The sequence below is a fragment of the Saimiri boliviensis genome, chromosome 10 (assembly GCF_048565385.1).
Source record: "Saimiri boliviensis isolate mSaiBol1 chromosome 10, mSaiBol1.pri, whole genome shotgun sequence".
NCBI lineage: Eukaryota > Metazoa > Chordata > Mammalia > Primates > Cebidae > Saimiri > Saimiri boliviensis.
In genome coordinates, this window is record NC_133458.1 from 20,676,088 (window position 1) to 20,685,542 (window position 9,455).

Sequence of the window (9,455 nt, forward strand, 5' to 3'; positions counted from 1 at the left end):
GCGGAGCCGGGGATAGCTTGGAGCCGGGGCGAGCCGGGCCTCCATCCCACATGCACTGAAGACGCGGTCAGACCCCAGCAGGAAGGAGCGCGAGGGGCGGGAGGGACGAAGCTCTCCTTGTCTAGTCCAAGGCCGCATCTAGAGTGGGTGGCGGGAGGAGGGTCGGCAACAGTAGAGGGAACTGGGGACTGGAAGAGGGAGCGATGCCGGGACAGAGCGGCTCCCAGGCTGCTTTCGCCACATTCGGCTGGACTCAGTGACCCTCGGAATCGTAGGGGTACCCCACCCCGCGCTGTGCCTCATTTGCCCCTTCCTTCCAGACCCGCCATCACTGCCCCAGCCCTCCAAGCCCCAGGATCCAAAGTTTCCGTCTGACAATCTGCACGTGGGTAGGACCTCCTCCAATTCCCCCCCCCCCGCAAGCCCTGACCCTTGACAGTCCGGTTTTGGGGGATACGAAGGGAGAGACCCCCTGGTGCCAGGGCCCTTGGAGTGGGCAAGTGGAGAGCCGCACAGCGCGGTGCCCTTACCTGCCGCTGATTCGCTCCAGTTGCCTCCCCGGCTGCGAGGTGGTGGAGGCTTTAAGGCGCGAGGAGCCCTTTATAGGTTCAGGGCCGATCCGCCCGGGCTCCAGCTGCGCACGGTTTAGAGTCCGAGGCCAGCTGCTGGTCTTTCTCCCTTGATCTTGCAAAAGAAAAGGAAAAGATTAGTTGGTGCCGAGACACGGGAGGGGTGGGGCGGGAGAGGCGGGAGAGAACCGACCGAAAGGCTCCGGCGAGAGCTGTGGAGCTGGCGCGCGCGCGCGCGCAGGCAGAGTCACGCACCCCACTCTCGTCCCAGCCACTTGGCTAGTCTGTGACCTGTTCGTGGTTTAGACTGGAGTTACATCGACACTGCCCCCACCCTCCACGCCGAACCACCAAAGGAGAAGCAAACAAGACTTTCAAACCTGGCTTTCACGAAGCGCCTGGAGACCAAAATAGAACGGAGACCTGGATACCTCGGCCAGCTGGGCTGGATTCATTTCTTCAACAAAGTGCTTGGGGAAGTAGGAATTAGTTTCAGGAGGCGACACCTATTCCGGTACCTCGGCGATTTCCTGGTGAAATCTGCGATTTCTAGGCTCTGGCCAACCCGCAGCCTGGAGTGTGTGAGTGTGTGTGTGTGTGTGTGTGTGTGTGTGCCCGCGCGCGCTCCCTAGGTCTTCGCGCCCGGGCGCCTTTGGTACAGCAGGAGAGCGTGTCTGTATTCGTGCGTGTGTGTGTTCGATTAGCTGCAATGGGCGGACAATTTCTGGAGAGAACATTTACAATTTTCTTTCAATATGACAGGATTAGTTGCTGTTAAAGGCGCTCCTCCAATGAAATCTTGTCTGCTCTCTGATTTGGCGGTTCTTCTAGCAAATATGACAGCCTTTTCTCCAGGCTCCTTTTCGCTCCTCTCCATTTCCATCCCCAGAGCCCAGCTCTCCATCTGCAATTTCTACACCAGAACCACCCCCAGCCCCGAGTCCCTTCCCTGCAAGTGTGTGAGTGCTACAAAGGTGACATAGCATATCGGGAAGAATGCAGTATTGCTTTTTGATTGTCGAAGATACTTAAGCCCAGTTTTTCCAGGTGGGAAAATGTTAGACTAAATCCACTATGCTTTGTAAATATAGAATTGTGCTGAACTATTCACAGATTGTTTATTTCTTTGGAGCATTGACAAATGCATTAGAAGGAGAAGTAATTTTTTTCCTCTTATTTTAAGTATGAGCCAGTGACCATGTTTTCTTCACCTAATGGGCAATAGACTACAGAATATATATATATATTTGGTGCTTCAGAAAATTTGTGAACTCCATGAAACAAATAATAGGATGCAAACTTTCTGTGCTCAGACCTGCCTTTTGATGTTTATTTCTTTATTTTAATGCAAAATTTCTTCTAATAATTACATCCATTATTTTTAGATACTAATCTCATTTGATAAAAGTACAGTGATAAGATTTTAAAGTGTAGCTGATGCCAAAACTTGCTTTTGTAAAAGCATATGTGTATGTGAACATAACATTAATATGTTGTATATTACATAGGCTTCATTTTCTCTCATCCAACTTCAATCAAATAAAAAGAAAGAGTGGAAACCTTAAATTTACTAACCTGGAATTGGACACACCACTTTTTGGGTCACAGGGACAGGCAAAGAGCAAGGTAAAGATACATTGATGTAATATAATATAGCCAATTAAATTCAGTTCAGTTCTTGATGTCCGGTGCTTTGCTTGGTATTAAATGGCATCCAGAATAGCAGAAACCACTGCCCCTGTGTTTAAGCTTCTATTCCTATTGACAAGAAAAGATACTCATATGAAACATCTATATAACAGTCGACAATCAAATGATTACTTTTATAGCAATGTAAATTTATTGATACATGGAAATGTTGTCTCTGAAAGTTTCTGCTCTTTTTGTTAACTCATAGCTATCACCAAGCAGGACCTGACATGAACTTGATTTTGCTTGATTGAAGTCATGCTGAAGCACAGCATTACAATACTGTGTCTCTGCCTTCAATCTCCATACTCACATGCCACCACCCCTGGGTGATTATAAGATACCTTCAAGACAATCAAAACTGCTCTGCTAAGGCTTGTTCTCAGCCTCTCCCAGCATTTGTTTCATTAAATATCTGATTTTGTCATTTCTCCTCTCTTAGATACTCATTTCAGAATGAATTAACATTTTCCTTTTTTTACTCCATTATTTCTGTCTACCGAGGCTCCATAAACCCATGAAGCTGCTTGAGTCTTTTTGAACACACACAGACACACACCCATTAAAGCAAAAAAGTGAGAAGAAATAGATCTTTGGCCAGCAATAGACAAGAAAAACCAGTGATATGTTACTCTTTTGTTCCTTTACATCATTAAGAACACCAAACCCCCTTTTGCTAATGAAGCTATGCATTCCAAAATAAGCAACAAAATTTAAAGCCAATGAAAGCAAGCAAATATTTTTCTGAAACCTCAATAAAACAGAGTCTGTGGGTGAGTGGGTGCCATGTTTAATAGAAGTCAGTATACTTAAGGTTTTGGAGAGGAGCTGCACATGGAAACCTCATTTTTACCAAACAGTCATCAATTATGTCCATTTGCTTTTCCTAGGTCATCACTTAGAACATATTTTTACATATACTTGTAACTCTGCCACTCACTGTGATTTTGGAGAAAATGTTTAACTTCTCTTTGCCTCAGCTTCTTAAACCATAAAATGGGTATAGTTCTATCTGCTGGGGTTGGTAGAAGAAATAATAGAATTAATTCATGTGAAATTCTTAAAAGAGCATGTGGCATGTAGCAAATTAGCTATAAATATACTACTGTTGGTCAAGACTGAAAATTACAGGTTCTTGGGTCACACCTGTGACCGAATGAAACAGAGTATTGAGTGATTCTTGAGAATGCAAACGATAATGCTTATCAACATCCTGTAATGAGCATGAGAAACATAATCCATCAGCACTATGATTTCAGGGAAACTCAATTTTTTTCTTCTTCTAGCTTCTGTTTTGATACAAGAAATGATCATGTGTATTCTGTTTTATTTTCATCTCTTAAACCAGTTTATTTTCTGAGAAAAAAAAAAAAAAAGAATACTCCCCCACCCCAGGAATATAGCATTTGCATGTATTAGAAATTGTTGGTGTGGAAATTTTTTGTTTGTCTGTTTGTTTGCTTTTTGTGAGATGGAGTCTCACTCTGTCACCCAGGCTGGAGTGCAGTGGCACGATTTCAGGCTCACTGCAACCTCCTCCACCCTGGTTTCTTCTACCTCAGCTTCCCAAGTAGCTGGGATTACTGGTGTCTACCACTAGGCCCAGCTAAGTTTTGTATTTTTTACAGCGATGGGGTTTCACCATGTTGGCCAGGCTTGTCTCAAACTCCTGATCTCAAGTGATCGGTCCACCTCAACCGAAGTGCTGGGATTACAGGCATGGGCCACTGTGTCAGGGCAGTATAGAACATTTTCAAAACTGCTTTTTAAATAATTTGTAAAATGCATCTATGGGATTTTAAAAATCTACATTCCTATTTTCCACCTCAAAGAACTCTAATAAATTAGCAATTTCTACTTAGGAAGCCAAACTTCATTACCTACCACCTCATGATGCTAGTTTTAGATGCACACTGAAGAGCTCTCAATGCCTGTAAAGGGTGACTTTGAATCTTTGACAAAGCTTGTGTTTCAATAAGATTACAAATAAGGTCACCACTAACGTGAGAAGAAGGGGAACCACAGATCTCATTCCTGGGAATGCGGAGCATATTTATCATGCCACATTGATTTCACTGCAGCAATAATTAGGCTTCAGTAATTAGATGCACAAATCAGCACTCTATCATCGTAAGTGGATTAAGAGGCTGACAAGTTCAACTCCAGTGATTTCCCACCAGGTATGGCGGTCATAACTTTTTTTTTTTTTTCATTTCTATTTTCAAGGAACCAAGAAAATGAAGGTGAGGGCTTTGCCTATATTGGGAAAATGAGCCAAGAGCAGATCTTGCTTTGTCCTTCATCTTCTGCTCGCATTGACTGTTTAAGACTTGAACCAAGAAAGCACAGCATTTATCACCAGGCGCTTTGAAAAAAAGGGGGCTGATTTAGCTGATGGATGCCAAAGGAACCTTTCTTTTCCTTGACCTCAGTTTGAAAAATAACAATCCTGGGTTAAAAGTGGATCTCCACTAGATGACAATCACTACTTAAAACGTGTCCTGTAGTTGTATCTTACTGTTTTGAAATCTTAGTAACAGTTTTGTAACAGACATGCTATTCTTCCTAAAATTCTTTTTTTTCCTAGAGACCTTACCAGAGAGTAATTTAGAAGCTTCTGTTCTTTAGCTAAAAAAGATGATCTCTTTTTATTCTAGAAATCTTAAGTTCTTCATTCTCAGACCCTGCAATCAAAGTTTTCATATACAAATAGGACTGATTCTGAGGGATAATGTTTAGTGACTGTGAAAAACAATGCTTGCTATTTCTTATTTTTTTTTCCATGAAGTTTGGAGTCACAGATGTTTTCAACTCTTTTTTCTCATAGCAGTGATAGTGTTACCCAATGCCTGAAAACATGTACTGCTGCTGAGTAGAAAATATTTAAAATACAGAGCTCTTTTGCAAACAGGGACTATGAAGAAGGGAGAAAAAGCAGAGATGAGGGGGTGCCGTGCACTACCCTGCAAAATGTCAAACAGCTGCAATGGTGATAAGTCAGTGTTAAGAATACAGAAGGAAAAGGTCACATGGGATGCTTGTTTCCTTAGAGAAGCATTTAGTGTATATGTGTTCCTCCTACCAGGAGGTAAGCTGAACCCTGCTTCAGAAATGAACCTCTAAGGCCGGGTGAACTTAAAAGTTTCAACAACAACTACCTCAGAGCATGTTTTAACAAACAGCCTAAATTTTCCCTTTTTACAGGCAAAGTTAAATGCTGGAATCTCAGATGAAGATAAGATTCTAGCAAAATCAAAGTGAAAGTCTTATGATACGCTTCTATATGCATGAGGTCTCAGATTATTTGAATCAGTAACTCTTTGTGCAGGGAAGAGTCATCTAGAAATACTTAAAATCTTTTTGGTCTGCAGAGAAACCTCCACTTACTCATGGGAGTTCACATAATTTCTCAGATCATATAACATGTCAGCTTCTTAAGCTAACTAAAGGGAAAAGCTGGAAATGCTAACAGTCTAAAGAAATAAATCCTGGGTGCCATCACCCATTGGACAACTTCCTGATAAAATTTGATCTACCTCTATTTCTTGAGAGTGACTGGAATAATTGTGATGTAAAAGCAGCATGTTGCTAAGTAATACTTAACTGAGTGTGTCTGATACTGTAATATCACTTCATATAGATCTTTTTACTTTAAAAACAGACTCCCCTAGCAGCGTGTCCAAGGAAGCATACTCCAAACCATTCTATGATTTACTATGCCTAAAATCCTGGACATTTTGTCTTTTCTTATTATTTAACCAGCAAAGTGATGGGGTGTTAGGCTTAAGGATCTAATTTACAGAATCTCATGGGGGATATTTCATAAATTCTTGCAGAAAGGAATGAGCCAAAGCCCTGGGCAAAGTTATTGTATGTGTCCCATTTCTACAAGGCTTTCCTTGGCAAATGTTTTTGTAGAAATTGAGTTGGTTTCGAAAGAATGCCCAATAAGTATGTATTATTGGCAATCATTGAATGTCTCCAATAACAACCACTCTAAATCCACTTTGAAAGGTGACAGACAGAAGAAACTCCCCTTTTATTCACCAGAATACCAAGTAGACATTTTCTCTCACTTGATAGCAAATCCTGGACAAATTTCTTTCTTAAGTCTCACATAAACAAGCTGCTTGTGCTTCGCTTTCCTTCTATATGTTGTAAGTTTCAGGTGATCATCCCGAGAATGCCGGAGTGCATCTGTAAGAATTATGCTTCTCAGTAGCCTACCACAGACCAGACTTGAAGCATCAAGATTAGTTTAACAAATATTTATATATCAATCAATATTCTCTTAGATATCAGGATTAGGTCTACAAAAACAACAAGATCTCCTGCCCTCTGGAAGCTAAACATGCAGTTAGAACAAACATAAAAAAAATTATTCTTAGGCACCTTCAATAAAATCTTTGCTGTCATAACCCATTGGGGCTTCAGGAAAGAGCCTTGACTTTTCATCAGGGAACTAATTCCAGAAGTAGATTATAGGTGAGTTATACTCTACCTGGAATTTGGAAGCTATGCCAAGTTAAATCTTGTGGGTAAAATATTCTGGATGATGAAGCAATGTATACAATACTTAAGGCAATCAGCAGGAAATTACTGCTAAAACTGAAGACATCTATTAATGACCAACTAGCAAAACTTTGGGCCCATGCTTTATAGTATCCAGGGTGGGAAAAAGTAACCAAAAACTATTGAATATTATGTCTAATTTGCAAAGATTATTAATGGAGAAGCCTAGGATAAGCAAGAACACTCACACATTCTTTGTCCAGGATGCTATGTTCTAGGATGTACCTTCAATCTTCCAATTTCTCTGTAGCTATTTTATTTATTTATTTATTGTTTCTTTTTTGCTTTTGTGTTTTGGAAGCAATTAAGCTGACTGAGAACTTACTTAGCAACGTGTGTCTCTGGCACATAGACATTTCTGTAATTTCTCGAGAAAACTCTTGGCTATGGCTGTTACAGCTTATTCTAATTACATAATGGCATTGGGATGGGATAATGTAACTAAGAACTGAAATGCAGTTGCTGTTCACAGAATTGACTTAAAGGAATAAAAAAACATTTTGAGCTGTAGTATATACCTTCAGCTTGCAGAATAATACTAGGCTTATCTCTGGGAATGTTCTCTCAGGTTTCTTTGCATCCTACCCCAGAGCTGGTCCACAGTGATAAGTGAGAGAATGGGAAACAGACAGGTATGCAAACTTTCAAGGTGAAAGTAGAAAAATAAGCCACCCAGTTTCTAAGAAGAGCTGTGCTGCATAGAAAGCATCTATGCTATTATCTCTAAAGTAGGGTCACCTATGCAATACTAGGAGAGGTGAATAAGATGGACAAAAGGTAAGGTGTAAATAACAGAACTGCTTCTGGGGACGAAACTTAGATGGGATCCTCTATCAAAGTAAAGGAAATGAAACAAAAGTGATTCCTTCATCTGTGTGGTAAGAATATAGCTATATTATTTTCTGGTGTCATTTGAGGCAACAAGATAAACTCTTGCCTGAAACTTGTATGTATGTACCTCCAGATATATACTGGCTTATATTGTTCTAAGTAGATTCTCTCATCAGCTCCTGGTATGAAATATCATATCCAGGTACGTTTTGCCCTTATACAACTCTCAGTCAAGAAAGATGAAAATTCTAGTCTAAAACAAAGATTCCTATCCTACCTGAAGTCAACAGCAGAACTCCAGAAAGTGTTTAATTCTGGCTTCCAAAGCCAAGAGCAGTAGTATCTGTAACTATAAAAACCAGTTTCTTGAGCTCAAGACCATGAGTGTGTTCTGATAACAAGGTGAGATGAATAAGATGATGATTCTCTTGGAAGACTTTTCAAACTTAAATTACGAGTTGTCTTTGTCATTGGGCTTATTATTTTTGGCCATAACACTAATATACATGTTAACAGAAATACAATATTTACATATCATTAAAAATAATCTCATAACATTAAAAGCATTTTGTACTACGACTGCTTAGTGATGATAATTTTTCCTGGAATGTGAGAGTTGGTAAATTTTCTTATTGTATTCTCTCTTCTGTACAGAATTTCTGATCGTTATTTTTGTTTCTAATCTGGACCTATCTTTCCTGAAAGTAACCTAGAAACAAAGCATAAAGCATTAAATTAAAAGACTAATAAAGACAGCAAAATAAAAGTAAATTCTAAAAATGATTGCATCATATGAAAAGAGATTAAAGTACAGAGGAAATGTAGGAAGAAATGGTAAAAAAAAAAAATGCACTTACTTAGTGAAATTAGAAGTCCTAATGGAGCCAATATTCATGATCTAAAAAAAAGACTAAGAATGAGATTCCTGTGCTCACCCCAGAGTACATTCATGGAAGCATGGGAAACCAAGATAAGAGCTGTCAGGAAAAGGAAATGAGCCGCTGTTGCTTTGTAAGTCCTTACTAAACTGCTAGAAACTACAGCATGGCTTTCATACTAAGCTGAAAGTTCTCATCTCTTTCTTCATATGCAGCTTATAAACCTCTCCTATTTAGCTTTTAAAGACACTAAGTATTGAAAACAAAAATAGTTCTGAAAAGGTGTCTATTTCTTTCTTTTTGCTTGCTTTCTCTCTTAAGTGGTGACAGTTCTCTCTGTGAGCCTCTTTAGAAACCTGATGGCACAGACAAAAAGAATTTACTCAAAATAGTCTGGGGGTGTTGTGATGGAGTGGAGGGAATTGAAATGTATAGCAGTCTAGTTGCTAAGGATAAGGGTCAGAGTCTAATACCGAAAACCTGCCTGCCACAGTATCTCTCAAAATGAATCTGTGGTGAACCAGAAACATTAATCTAAATGCTTTATCACAAATATAAATAGCACCGTCTGTGCCTGTTTTACAAAGCACAGAAGTGCAAGGGGGACAGCATTTTTAAAGCATTTCTATGTGACTGTGTTTAAACACGCAGAGTGTTTGTTTAGCTTTCATTTATCCCTGAAGAATAAAAGCTACTCTCCAGCACAGGTAATTCTTCAAAACACAATTTCAAACAACATAGATTTGAAGGTGAATGGTTATTTAGGGGCAAATCTTAAGTCTCTATTCACCTTCTCGTAAGTCTATATACCATCATCACAAATGTTGATATTTTTCCTCAGTATTGATCATCTTGACTCATTTAAAAATAAATCCCCCAATATTTGTTCATTTATGTGTGCAATTCTGTGTAGTGA

The 9,455-nt window shown here is 39.9% G+C and overlaps 1 protein-coding gene across 5 annotated transcripts in view; it reads right to left on the bottom strand.

Annotated features, from left to right (window-relative positions):
• Nucleotides 1–1,301, bottom strand: part of CHRM2 (cholinergic receptor muscarinic 2) — a 147,617-nt gene extending 146,316 nt beyond the window's left edge. For 3 of the 5 annotated variants that reach the window (XM_039473065.2, XM_010340359.3, XM_074379030.1), the window contains exons 1-2: nucleotides 950–1,301; nucleotides 531–684 (exon numbers count right to left, since the gene is read on the bottom strand). The gene's annotated coding sequence lies outside the window, so the exon portion shown is untranslated. Of the gene's footprint in view, nucleotides 1–530; nucleotides 685–762; nucleotides 859–949 lie in introns of those variants that run through there. The other 2 variants (XM_039473068.2, XM_074379028.1) reach the window with 2 other exon arrangements.
• Nucleotides 1,302–9,455: the final 8,154 nt, after the last annotated feature.